Genomic DNA, 13,580 nt, shown 5'->3' with positions numbered 1-13,580 from the left:
CATTAGCACAAATGACTCTCACCCTGATCTGATGGGCCCTACCACTCTGCCCACTTTTCTTCTCAGGCATGCCCCTCTTGGTCTTCTTTTTCCATCAAGCCTTTCCAGAAGCCTTCTAGGTGTTTTTTGTATAATAGCATTGTCTTTTTGTTGTTGCTGTTGTTGTTTGTTTTTTTGGTCTCTTTTTTTCTCTTTCCCTCAAAACCATCATGAAAATCACCTTACATCTCCCTCCCATATGCCCCAATTGAGTTAGAAGGGTCACTTGAGCCCAGAAAGGCATTCAAATGCAGCCTTGGCAAAATGAGACACTACATCAAGGGGAAGAATTGAATTATCATCATAATATCTTATAAAGTATACAAATTAATGCAAAAAAATCTCCTCCAAGAGTCATCAGCATAGAAAGCACTATTTTACAATAAAATAAATTTTAAATCCCCATTAATATCTAACACATAATACTTAAATCACTCTATGTTTTAGTTTCTACTTAAATAATAAATGCATAACAGAACAAGGATTTTTTTAAGTTCGCAATTATTTCACTGAAACTACTTATCTCATAAAATAAGAAATATTAGTAAACTACTCATAAACTCTAACTCATAATTGTTTCATTTTATACTATTATTTTCATCAATCACACTTTTTATTTTTAACTCCACAGCCCATTTACAAGAATTGTCAAATACACATCTGGTATAATCCTTGGCTAACATCAAGACATCAAATATGTAATTTAGTTCATGTTTGGAAAGCTTTGAAAATAATATTCTAAAACACCACAAGATGGTGATATTGCACCATAAAAATGGTGCCTAAAAAAGTTACATTTATTTTTTTGTTATCAATTTCTCCAAAAGAAAATAGCTTAACTCTTTTCTAAGAAAGGACATAAAAAGTGTGCATGCCTTTTTTTTTTTTAAACAAAAACATTAGTCAGAAAGGAAAACATTCTCAAATCTAGCAGCAACCCTTCCAGCCTTTAGCCCAAAGGAGTTAAAAACCCTAGACTAATAAAAACCCAAGACTGTACCCTCACGACCATCATTAAAAATTTCAATTCAGTATTCTATGCCTAACAATTTCTTCTATACTTAATTTAAGAAGTGATTCATATTTGGGGGGGGGAATCTTTTCTTTCTTCCTTTTTTTCCCCCTCTTTTTTTTTTTTTTTTTTTTTTTTTTTTTTTTGCCCTAAGGTCTCAAGCTCAGGCTGGCTTCAAAAACTCAGCAGTCCTCCTACTTCAGCCTCCAGTGCCAAAGTGCTGAGCTCCCATTCTTTTTTTTTTTTTTTTTTTTTTTTTTTATCTTTTTTTCTTTTTGGTCTGAAAAACACTGGCACTAAGCTTCAGTTAAACCAACAAAGGATTACACCTGAATGGTGTCAGCACTGGAAACTAGGTACTTCCTTTTTTCCTAATGTGCTATTTCTCATTATCTTATAATATGCAATATTATCTTCAGAATAGGAAAATACTAAGTTTAAAGCAAAAAAAAAAAAAATGTGCATTTAGTAATTTTTCCTCTTGTCCTATGGATCACTGTAGAAAACAAATGTCCTACTCAAATGCTGCATGGTATCAATTTAAAAACCACTCTTCAAGACTAAATACATTAAATTTTAGTTCAGACTCTGAGACTGAGTCCCAGCTAACTCACAGAAAATAATGCCTAAACACTATTATTCTTGGGTACCCGTAGGGAATACCTGTATCCACAGATGTGGTGTCAACTAAATGGAATGGTACAATATTTGTATAAAATTACACACAGCCTCCCATACACTCTAGTCACTTGCAGATTACTTAAATAACACAATGTAAATCCTATCTAAAATACATTGCACTGTAATTGTTCTGAAAATAAAAGATGAGGGGGAGTCATGAATATGTTCAACACACACAGGAAATTTTTTCTCAAAGATTTTCAGTACAAGGTTGCCTGAACCTGTGAGTGCAGGACCTACCGATACAGAGGGTCAACTGCATGAAGCAGCAGAGAGCAGTCACAAAGACTTGGAGTTGAAGAGGAGCTCACGCAGATGAAGAGACTCAGGACACAAAGCCCTGAATATCCATCAAACCCACTCCCGCTGAAAAGGGTTACTCTTTCATGTTGCACTGGACCCTAGGCTATCACGACCAAAGCTAAATTCCCCTCGAATATTTATTATTCCTAAATATATTACAAATTCTAATTTACCACCGTTTTTATAGCCATGGATATTTCCTAATCTCAAATTCCAAAGTGACTTTTTTTAATTTTTAGTTTCAGAAGAGCATGCTGGAGATAAGTTAACACAAAAAAACAGTTTTCAAGTCAGAAAGACCTAAGTCTAACTTCTGCTCTCCTACTTGTATTTAACCCATTTCTTTTTTATGTGAAAAATGAAATCACCACCATGAAACTGTTTTACCTTTTAGGTGCTAACAATAACCCTAGGAAAGTGGAGAAACTTTTTCTAGAGTTAAGAATATAGGCAATGCCTAGTAGGTAGAAGTGAGGTCAAGGCCAGCTTAGACTGCATGGCAAATCCTGCTGAAAACAAACAATAGCAAAATACAAACAAAACAATTTCAAAGTAATTCAGAGTTAGTCAAATAATAGATATGCAACATTACTTTATATGCAATATATTTTAAAGCACAGAGTAAGATATAACTTCTTATTAAATACATAGAACTTTTCAAAATTATGTAACCAATTAAAAAGCTAAAACTCAGTTCCTAGGGAATGTAATCTTTACCAAGCTTAAATATAGTAAAATTACAACTTGTTACCCAAAAATTCAAAACACAAAATGCCTTAAGACTGAAAGTTCCTGTCTCTTAACTAATCATCTGTACTTATGTTCGCAGTAAAATCTGGCTATTTGTTGCTTTTTCACACTTCAGCATTTGCTGAAGCAGGGGCACTGCCTCAGACCTTCCCTGCAGTTTTGCATAAACTGTATTGGATGTAGAATTAAGCTTGCCTGCTTTCATGCTTTGGTGGGGGGGGGGGTGTTGAGGAGGGTGCCATATGCATGTATGTACATGTGAGCAGAGGACATGAAGTGCTGTCCTCTATAGCTCCTCTACCCTATTCCCTTGGCTGTTTTCAACTAGACTGGTAGGTAAACAGAAAGCTGACAATGTCTTTCTGTCACTGCTGCCCCCATCACACACACCTAGCACTGGGTTAGAGATGCACATGGATGGGCCTATCTACATGGATGATTGGGATCTGAACTCACATCCTCACTGCTGCACCGGAAGGGCTCTCTTCTACTGAATGGTCTACCAGCCCATTCTAAATTCTAAAACAGATCTGAATCAATGAATGAAAATGTAGTACAAACACATCCCAGAGCAATACTACAGTCAGGCTTAAATCTGCATAAATGTCTATAAATTGGGTGCTATTTTTCTTACTGTACATATGAATAGCTAACAGATACACAGTAAAACTCAAGTTAGGTTCATACAAGCACTCATAAGTAAAATGAGTACCAGATCTCAAATCTAGATTTGTATTCCTTTACATAAGGTTTAGGCTTTTATTAGATGTCACACTTTAAATAAAAATCTAAATTACAAAGAAAATTTATAATTACCAAAATTATTAACCTAGAAAAATAAAATTTCCAAATAAAATGCATACCATGCATTCTGGGTATTTACACCTAAATACCAACATTATATTCCTCGGTGAAGACAAGCACAAAAACAATGGGTTCCTCCAACAGAAATGCCAACTAACTCGTCCCAATTTACAAGGAACCAAGGGCTTGGTGTGTTGTTTACCAGAACACACTTGCAGTAGCCTCTGCTTTTCAACCACACCTTTGGTTTTTCCAGGAACTGTCCCCAATTTAAAGGTCTGCTGTTAAAATAAAAGATCTGACTCAGGCCGACAGAGACAGTTTAGCAGCAAGAGCACTGGCTGCTCTTACAAAGGACCTAGGTTCAGTTCATAGAACCCACAAAGACAGCTCACAGTCATCTGTAACTCAGTCCCAGGGGATCTGACATTCTCTTCTGGTTTCTGTGAAAAGCAGGTACACATGCAGGCAAAACACCCATTCACATAAAAGGTTAAAAAAAAAAAAGTCTGCCAGGCAAGATGGTGCACACTTTTACTCTCATCACTTGGAAGACAGGGAAAGGCAGGACTCTGAGTTCAAGGAGAGCCTGGTCTACAGAGTGAGTTCCATCACAGCCAGAGCTACAGGATAAGACCCTGACTCCAAAAACAAATCAAAATTTAAATCTGATTGAATTTAGAGGTCCTGCTGATCACATATCTGAGAGACATTTAAGTGACAGCAAAGCACATGGCCATCATCAACAAGTAAAAAGTATATAAAGTTTTTTTCCATTTTTACTGACTTTAAATTTAAACCCCTTTTCATGATTTTCTTCCCAAGTAAATGTCCTTATGCTACAAAATGGCTTTTTCCCAAAAGACATACCACACCCACAGTTAACCTACTTTCTATCCAAAAGCCCAAATTCCAAATCTGACACATTTCAATCAATGTATCTATTTCTGAATTGCCTTGTCTGAGATAAGTAAAATGCAATAGAGTATCTAACAGATTATTATAATATCTAATTCTTTCAAGACCACATTTAGAAGAAGAAAAAGAAGAAATTGAAAGGAATTTCTTTGGTAGAATGGGACATGTTTTTGAACAAAGAAGTCAGGGCATTTCACTTGCCTGCTCAGGGCTATAAACCCTGGACACCAGCTTTTGTAGTTTGTTTGGATCACATTTCTGACAGTTATCGTAAGCCTTTTCAAACATCTGGAAGGTTCAAATGTTACATTTTCTTTATGTTTACTTTTCACATGGCTACTAAGGAACATTTTTCCTAGAATAACAATCACATTAGGGTCCCAAATTACAGAAAGTTTCTGTCAAAGGTTAATCAAATTAACATGTATAACATCATCTGAGTGGTAAAGGTAAAGAGTCCCAAAAAACCTTCTAGGGACCATATACCTGGGTCCTGAAAGACCCATATGCTCAGCAAATCCCCCACACCACACCCCATAACTGTTGGGCAGATGCTAAATCTTGACCAACCAATTCATACACATTTAACCTAATGAATAAGGACGATGTTAACAATTTTTGGCCCCCTGGTTGTGCAGCCTAATCACTGCCGACTGATACACCACCAGTCTGATGAGTCTGGATCTTTCCCAGAATAATCCTTACTCTTTTTACAACTTATTTGTTCAACTGAGAGAAGATATTTGATATTCACTTTTGTATACACCAAAACTAAACTTGCACTGTCCTTAACCAAATGAGTAGGCCACAGTAAACTACCTACTGGTTTGAACTCTCAACTTAATAACTAAAATTATAAAAATGTATGGGCTTATAATTTTGAAGCTACTATGATTTCTACTTTATACACATCCTCTCAATTAAAACCCCAAATAAAGACATTCTCTCCATTTTGCAAATGAAGGAATTGGGGCAGCACTGAAAGTAAACAGCACAAACAGAAAGCCAGGCAGTGGTAGTGCACACCTTTAATCCCAGCACTTGGGAGGCAAAGGCAAGGGATCACTGGGAGTTCCAGGGCAGCCTGGTCTACAAAGTGAGTTCCAAGACAGCCAGAGATGTTACAAAAAAGAAACCTGTCTCAAAAAACAAAACAAACAAAAAAACTCCTAGGTCAAGAGAGTTTCTGTTCTAAAGGTTACACTTTGGAAGCAATTTACTTTGCCTCCTTTGTGGTTGTTTTGCTGGGGGATTTTTGTTTTGTTTTTATTTTTTTTCAGGAGTGTGTGTGTGTGTGTGTGTGAGAGAGAGAGAGAGAGAGAGAGAGAGAGAGAGAGAGAGAGAGAGAGAGAGAGAGATATGCTGGCCTCAAACTGGAAATCCTCCTGCCTTGACCTCTGAGTAAATGGTGTGTATGTGTGTCTGTGTGTGTGTGTCTGTGTGTGTCTGTCTGTGTGTGTGTGTGTGTGTGTGTGTGTGAGAGAGAGAGAGAGAGAGAGAGAGAGAGAGAGAGAGAGAGAGAGAGAGAGAGAGATGCTGGCCTCAAACTGGAAATCCTCCTGCCTTGACCTCTGTGTAAACAACCATGCCTGAATGCCTGATTTAACTTCTTACAGAGAGAAGCCTCACTTAACTAATTCTCCCCACTCTAATTTACAACGTACAAAGAGTAGTGCATACTGGCAAGTTAGGATGGATTGATGCCAAAGTATCCTACTTCAAGTCAGGACTCAACTTTTGCTTCCACCCACCTTAATAATTACAAGAGTACTAAACAGCTATCCAAAGAACTTGTTTTCTTTATTGAAACAAAGCTACAATACTAGCAATTCTGTTACTGCTGGGACATTTTTTTTAAATATCTGTGTAATTAAGGGGCAGGAAAAATGCCAAGAGATACCTTAAGAAAATTCCACCCATCCTGCCTGCAAGCCAGCCTTTCCTAAATCATGTTTCTCAGCACACCCAATCACCAAACCTCTTCAGAAATCTGCAAGATTATTTGTTATAGGTTGCAGGGTCAAGTTTTGAGTATAATTGTTTCAGTTAAATGTACTACCTCATTAATCTCCTAAAATACAAAGTAATAAAAACTAAGCATTCACTTCTTTTACCTCAGTTAATCATGCCATTACTCAGTAACTAATTAGAACAATACAGAAAAGATATGAGGAAACAAAGACAAAGTACCTGCAGGGTCAAAACCATGAGAAATAGCCAGCCAGCGACTAATCACCTGTGCCAGGAAGAAAGGAACACTGCCTACTAGCTTCAGTCCTTTAGAAGCTTTCAATAAACTCTGGGATCCTATGGTGTATTCTCTCCATTGGAAAGGCTCGTACCAACCTCTTTAAAGATATTTCAAACAAACAAACAAAAAAGGAGGTACATGCTGTTCAAGAATGATCAAGCAACTCTGCTCCCTTGGGTCTTACATTTTATCACAAGGAGTGAAGAGATAAGGCCTGTGCTTACCACAGATCACTCTCTACATGGGGTACTGTCTGATCAACACATAATACTGGGTAAATCATTTCTCTGAATCAATCTGGAGTCATGAGGCCTGCACTTTCTTAAACCCCATTGTCCTCAAACAGAAGCTGCAAATCTCCCTGCTACCCTAGCATATGCCATATGTAACTGCAGAGCACCCCACTTCTGTGATTCCTGGGATTCATATATGCCAGGCAGGCAATCCCTAAGCCAGCTACATTCTACCCTCTATTGGTTACTTTTCTCATTTTGGGGACAAAATACCTGACAAAAGCAAAGTAGGGAAAGAAGGATCTGTTTGGGGCAGTCCTTCACAGCAGGGAAATCAGGTATCAGAACAAGCACCAGCTGGTCACACTGCACCCAAAGTCAGGAGGCAGAGAGCCAGTGCTCAGCTATCTTCTCCTTTTTAGTCAGTCCACAACTCCAGACCTTGGAATGGTGGAGCACACACCTTGCAGAACAAGGCCAGACACACCCAAAGGCATGATTCTAAATTCAGACAAGATGATTAACTACCACACAGTTCTTTTGCATTTTTAACCAAAGACAGAGCCAAAGGCTTCTTTCTATCTGTGCCGTAAGCCAAGCAAACTGTCATGTACACTTACTTGCCCTCTGGCAGGCCCAGCTTAAAATTTTGACTGGGGAAATCAGTAAGCAGTGTACGCTTGAGCTTCCAAACAGTCTTCTAGCAGACATGTCTTTACATAACATAATTGATGCTGTTCTTATGAAAACTCTGCCATAATCCATTACTAGGTAGCCCCAAATGGATCCAGCTCCTTATTCCAATATAGACCAAACCTGTGATTTCACAAGTATGAAACAGAACTGATTTTGTGCCAGTCCCAGGAACACGCCTTAAGAAGGCCTGATTCCTTGAGCTTTTATACTCTTCAGAGTTCTAAATTACAAGGTAAAACTCACAACCCTGTTGTGAAGGCCACAGAGATAAAGGACTACAAAAGGAGAGTGTGCACTACTCCAGCTGGAATGCCAGTTGAATACAGCCAGTATAGTGTTGATGAACAATGCCAGAAAACACCCAAGAGGGACAACTGTAAGCAAGAAAGACAGTTGCTTTCAGTCACTTGGTTTTAGGGTTGTTTGTTAGAGAGCAATCAATAGGTGAAACAATGCTGCTGGGCTCCTTGTGTTTCTGCATAACTTGCCCAAATACCACAGGAAAAGAAGGGACGTCATTAATCTTACTTTCCCAACAACAGCAGATAAGGTCTATGCTTTTCTTGGTGCCAAAGACTCTAATGAGCTCTAATTCCATTAGAATAGGCTTCCAGTGTATTGTCTCAAAACCCCAGCAGCTAGCACATCTGACATAGAGTAACATACAGTATGTGTGGCAAATGAATAGTAACTTAGGAAATGTCCAAGCCGAATCAACACATGCTATTCTTCACTATAACTTAAAAATCATCTGATACTTTAAAAACAATCTACAACACTAAAAATGTTTAAATATTAATTTGAAGTTTACTAAGAGCTTTTATACATGAAGAGGGGTGATATATAAACTTATATAATAGTAAAAATCATAAGACATCACAATATCAGTTTGAAATAAGATTCTTACTTCTGTGCTATACACACACACACACACACACACACACACACACACACACACACGTAGATAAATAAGTAAAACATTTTCAAGGCTAACCTTTTATATAAGATAATCAAACTCTATCTTTAAAACAAAAATTAAAAAAAAAATCAACAAACTTTCCAAAGTAAATTAATGTCAACATTTTCCCAATGTTTCTTCCACAGAGGATATCCATCTTACATGTTTGCTTTATCCTTGACTAGAGATTAACTATTTGGTGATAAAATATTTATAAATTTCCAAATTACCAACCAGTAGCCACATCAAATGAAGTTACCAATGTCAATACAAAGAAAGCAACAAACACTTCCAATAGGTACATGCTGTAACTTCAAAGTTCCACTGTATGCAAAGGATCAGAAATTCGGTGGGAAAAAAAATACCGAATTAAGAACAGAATGTAGGTTTTAGTTCTAATTCTAATCTGGGCTGCTAACTAGTCATGCAGGGCACTTAACATTTAAAACTTCAGTGAACCACGTAGATTAGAACATGATAGCTTCCTCTCTACCCACCTAATTCTTAAATGTCACAAGAATCACATGATAAAGTGTAAAAACTATCATAAAAAGAATAAAAAATACTATGGTGTGCCATGAGATATTGTGTCCATATCAGCAAATAAGAAAGTCCATGTGTGTTTTTGCCAGCAAGTCTTCCACTTATATTAGGGACTAGCTCCTTGAATACCACTTATAATACACAATTTATTGGGGTTTCTACTGTTCATTATAATTATATCAGACATCTATATAAAAGTAAAATGATTTTTCCAGGTGTGCTAACACAGGTCTTTAGTGTCACCACTTGAGAGGCAAAGGCAGAGCTCTGTGAGTTCAAAGTACACACAGGGAATTCCAGGCCAGCCAGGGTTCAATAGTGAGACCCTGTCTAATAATTATGAACTCAAAGCTTCGTTAACAGAAGATGATCCCTCCAACCAGACCAAAAAAAATCTTATATGGGTGCAGTGAAGCCAACTAATCAAATTCAGAAAATTTACTGAAAATGAATCCCTATTTCACTTCTTTGTCACATGCAGCTTCCTGAATGAAGGATAAGCATATTCCTAAGTAAGGAATAGAAGAAACTAAGATGCTGTCCAAGTCTCTTCCAATGGTGGTACCTCCATCGTCTCTTCCCTGATTCCTAATTGAGAGCCACATAGTGTCTGAACTGATACTGCTATCTGTTCTCTACCCACCCATATCATCCCTTAGTCTCATCAGTTCTCAAGTATACAGAAGTAACGATGAGTACAGATGTTCCAATGAAAACCTAAGCACCAAGAATCACAAAAGTTTAACTGGAAGGAATCTCCTGGACTCAACACTTAAAATATATAACTATATCCAATCAACAGTAAATCAGATGTGTTCCCTTGATACAAAGAAAGAAAAGAAGGAAAACAAACACCACTGTCAACAAACTCCATATTCTATTTTACCACTTGCAACTAGACTTGTGATAGACATCTAAACTCTTGGGCAAGTTTGCTTCATAATATAACAAATAAAAGGCAATGTTATATATAGAAAGTGTGAGCCACAGCACAGTGCATCATTCTGTCTCTAGGTACTTGCACAAAGTACCTCTATATACAATCAGGGTCACTAACTTCACAGTAATTCTAAAGGCCACCCCCAGCACAAGAGATGACCCACGGGTTTCATATAGGAGCTTCAGATAATCCACGGATTCCCCTAAAATCACACCCACAAGGCATGGGTGCATATGGCCAGCTGATTGCTGATTTCTTTTATCCCAGTAATCCCCAAAGGAGTCTGAACCTTATATACAAGTACTAAGGATAATACTTCAATGCTACCACTAGTCCCTCTACAGACCTGAATCAGAACCTTCATTTAGTTGTCTTAAAAACAATTACTTTAGCTGAGCATAGTGATATATATCTTTAATCCCAGCCCTCAGAAGGCAGAGGAAGACAGATCTCTGTGAGTTCAAGGCCAACCTGGTCTACATAGTGAGTTCCAGGACAGCCAGAGCTATATTGTGAAACCCTCTCAAATAAATAAATAAAAATAAAATCTTTTGTGGAGGGAAGAAGATGTGCTTGTGTCACTGTGCAAGTATGAGGATAGGAGAACAAGTTTGGGAGTAGATTATCTTACTATTACCCAAATTAGGTCATCAGGCTTGGCAGAAATCACCTTTACCCACTGAGTCATGCTGCCAATTATTTTAACTGTCTTCATTTACCCAATCACCAAATTCTATCCTCCTTTCTCTGTCCTTTCCACGTGTTCAGACCCTTGCTATCCATAATGATAGAAATCTTGAGGTTTATGAATCTTCAGGTTCTTCCTCCCTCAATTCATACTACACAATGCTACTAGATTAATTCTCCTTAAAAAAGGTTTAAATTGTTTCACTCCCAACTCAAAAATCATGTGGACTCCTCACTGCCTACTAACCTAGTTATTAGTCTGACATTAACCATACTCTTAAGTTCAGAGTGGTGGCACACCCCTTTAATTCCAGGGCTCTGAAAGCAGAGGGAGGTGTATCTCTATGAGTTCAAGGCCAGCCTAGTCTACACAGCAAGCAAGTTCCAGGCCAGTCATGGCTACATTGCAAACCTTTGTCAAAAAACAAACAAAAAAAAAAACAAAAAAAAAAAAACAAAGAAACAAGTAAACAAAAAAACTAAAGAACACAAAAATAATAATTTTGTTACTGGTCTGGTCTTGGTTTTTATTTATTTCTAGTTTTCTTAACCTGTAACCTAAGTACAAGTCCTTTAGATTTCATCCAAATCCTCTTAGATCCTTCTTTTTAAATTACTGTTCCCTCTTTATGAAAAATCACATCGCCCTTCAATCCAGCAACTTCAAAACAAGAAGCTGCTTAACTCACCTGAGAACTACGGTCTCTAAACTTGAATTGAGAGAATGTTTATATGTATGAAACACACACACACACACACACACACACAGAGAGAGAGAGAGAGAGAGAGAGAGAGAGAGAGAGAGGTATTCTGGGCATGGTGGCATAGAACTGTGAGCTCAGGTCTGAGGCAGAAAGATGGCAAGTTCAAGGCCAAATTGGGCTACTTAGTGAGGTCTTGCCATTTATTCACACATACATAAAAGGAGCAGTTGTGTGTAATCTAACATGCATACCTTCCTCCCTAGGCTGTAAAGAGAGAAGGTGCTAATTATTGCATCCATATATACCCCAAAATAACTGCACACTGTCACCCAGTTAAAGCTTAATAACTGTGCAAGCATGTAAAAGAAATTTCAGACAACTGAAGAGATTACATCTCTTTGAAGGCAAGAGACCTGATCAGCCTGGGTTTCAAAAGCACAGTGTATTAAAAGCAGCTCTACATGTTATCTCAAGAATTATTTGAAAATGTTAAAAATCTGTGTCTCAAAGAACTAAGCACATTCTTTACACATCTCAGTTTCAACAGCTCCCAACACTTGGCTACTATACTTTGAATTTTAAATTTTAACAGTTATTAAAAAGTGGTAATTTTCAAAGTATATTACTTCATGGCTAAAGCAAGCCAAATAACTGAAAGAATGTCTTTTTTTAAAAGGTGAGTGTTACTAAGAGTTACAAGCACACTTGGTGAGACATGTCAAGTGGATTTGTAAGCAAGCATAAACTCTTGCAGAATCCTACAGACAACTGTGAAAAGGGTATTTCATGAGAAAACAGAAACAAAAACAACAAAAAAAACACAAAATGTTTGTAGCATTTTAAGAACAGAAATTCAATCTTATTGCACATCAAAAGACAAAAATCTAATAGAAAAAGACTGACATCTATGAATTATTTCATGGTGAAAGAGTAAAATATTTCAAAACTATAATAGATACACCTTTTTGATAATAAAGGTTTCTTATGATCGCTTAAAGCAGAGGAACTTCAACTCCAAACCGATGAGTAAAAAAAAAAAAAAAAGAAAGGGACACACAGCCTTTAGGCACATAAAATTGATCATTTAAAGGCTTTGAGGGCGATGGGCAAAGTACCAATCCTAACAACACTTAAATTTTAAAAGAAGATTTAAAGGAAAGGGCCCGAATCACAAGATAAGGATTAGAAAAATTTGCAAGGTCACTTGAACCTATCAGGTCACCAAAGGTAGCGACTTAGGGGTGCTGATGGGAGGAGGTGCGGAGTCAGTGAAAAAGCCTGAATGCTAAAAACATGTCAAAAAAGGACGTTCTGAGGCTGGTGTCCCGGCTCGCGCCGGTGGGATCCGGGTGAAAGTCGGGGCAGCAGTTCTGAGGAAGGGAAGCAGGAACGCTAGCGAGCCGCCGGTGAGGCGGCTGAGCACTGCAGTCTGGCTCCGGTGTCACCCGCACAGGCCGGTGGCAGGGACCGCCCGGGGCAAACCCGGCGACCCCACCCCAGCCAACTCCGGCCCGGCCGCCCTCCAGGCTGCCTCCCGCGTCCCACTGTGCTTACCCGCACGAAGCTGCGGCTCCGGGGCCCGCGGCCACCGCGGCGGCGCCTCCTCAGCCCTCCGCGCCCAAGACAGCCATCTCGCAGCAGGCGTCGGCCGGGCAGCCCAGGCCGCCCGCAGCCTACCGGATCCCGCACGCCAAGCGCGCCGACACCCGGCCCTCCCCCCACCCCGCCCCGGCCCACACCTCCCTCTCTCCGGAACGCGCAGCGTAGTCGCGACGCCGGTGCCGCGCACAGGCGCGCCTCCCCGCCGGAGCCGCTCCGAGCCCCTAGTCTAATCCAGAACCGGAATCCAGCTGCCCTCGGACATGCGCAGCAAGCCCTCGCCAAGCCCTCCAGAAGACTGATCCGCTCCTCCGGGTCTTCGCGACGGTCGAGCAGAGATGCAAGCCAACCAATAGGAGGGAAGAGGCGGGTCCCGAGCCGGAAAGGGGGCGGGGCAGCCCCGGGAAGCCGGTGGTGGCTTTCCAAGCTGGAAGCTTTACTGCTTGCTACCTGACCTGTTCA

General features: G+C 39.3%; 1 protein-coding gene across 1 annotated transcript in view; it reads right to left on the bottom strand.

Annotated features, from left to right (window-relative positions):
• Window positions 1-13,249, bottom strand: part of Wwp1 (WW domain containing E3 ubiquitin protein ligase 1) — a 95,760-nt gene extending 82,511 nt beyond the window's left edge. The window contains exon 1 of the mRNA XM_051198436.1: window positions 13,074-13,249. The gene's annotated coding sequence lies outside the window, so the exon portion shown is untranslated. The remainder of the gene's footprint in view (window positions 1-13,073) is intronic.
• Window positions 13,250-13,580: the final 331 nt, after the last annotated feature.

The sequence above is a fragment of the Phodopus roborovskii genome, unplaced genomic scaffold (assembly GCF_943737965.1).
Source record: "Phodopus roborovskii unplaced genomic scaffold, PHOROB, whole genome shotgun sequence".
In the NCBI taxonomy this organism is placed as follows: domain Eukaryota; kingdom Metazoa; phylum Chordata; class Mammalia; order Rodentia; family Cricetidae; genus Phodopus; species Phodopus roborovskii.
This window is presented reverse-complemented; position numbering and strand designations above follow the sequence as displayed.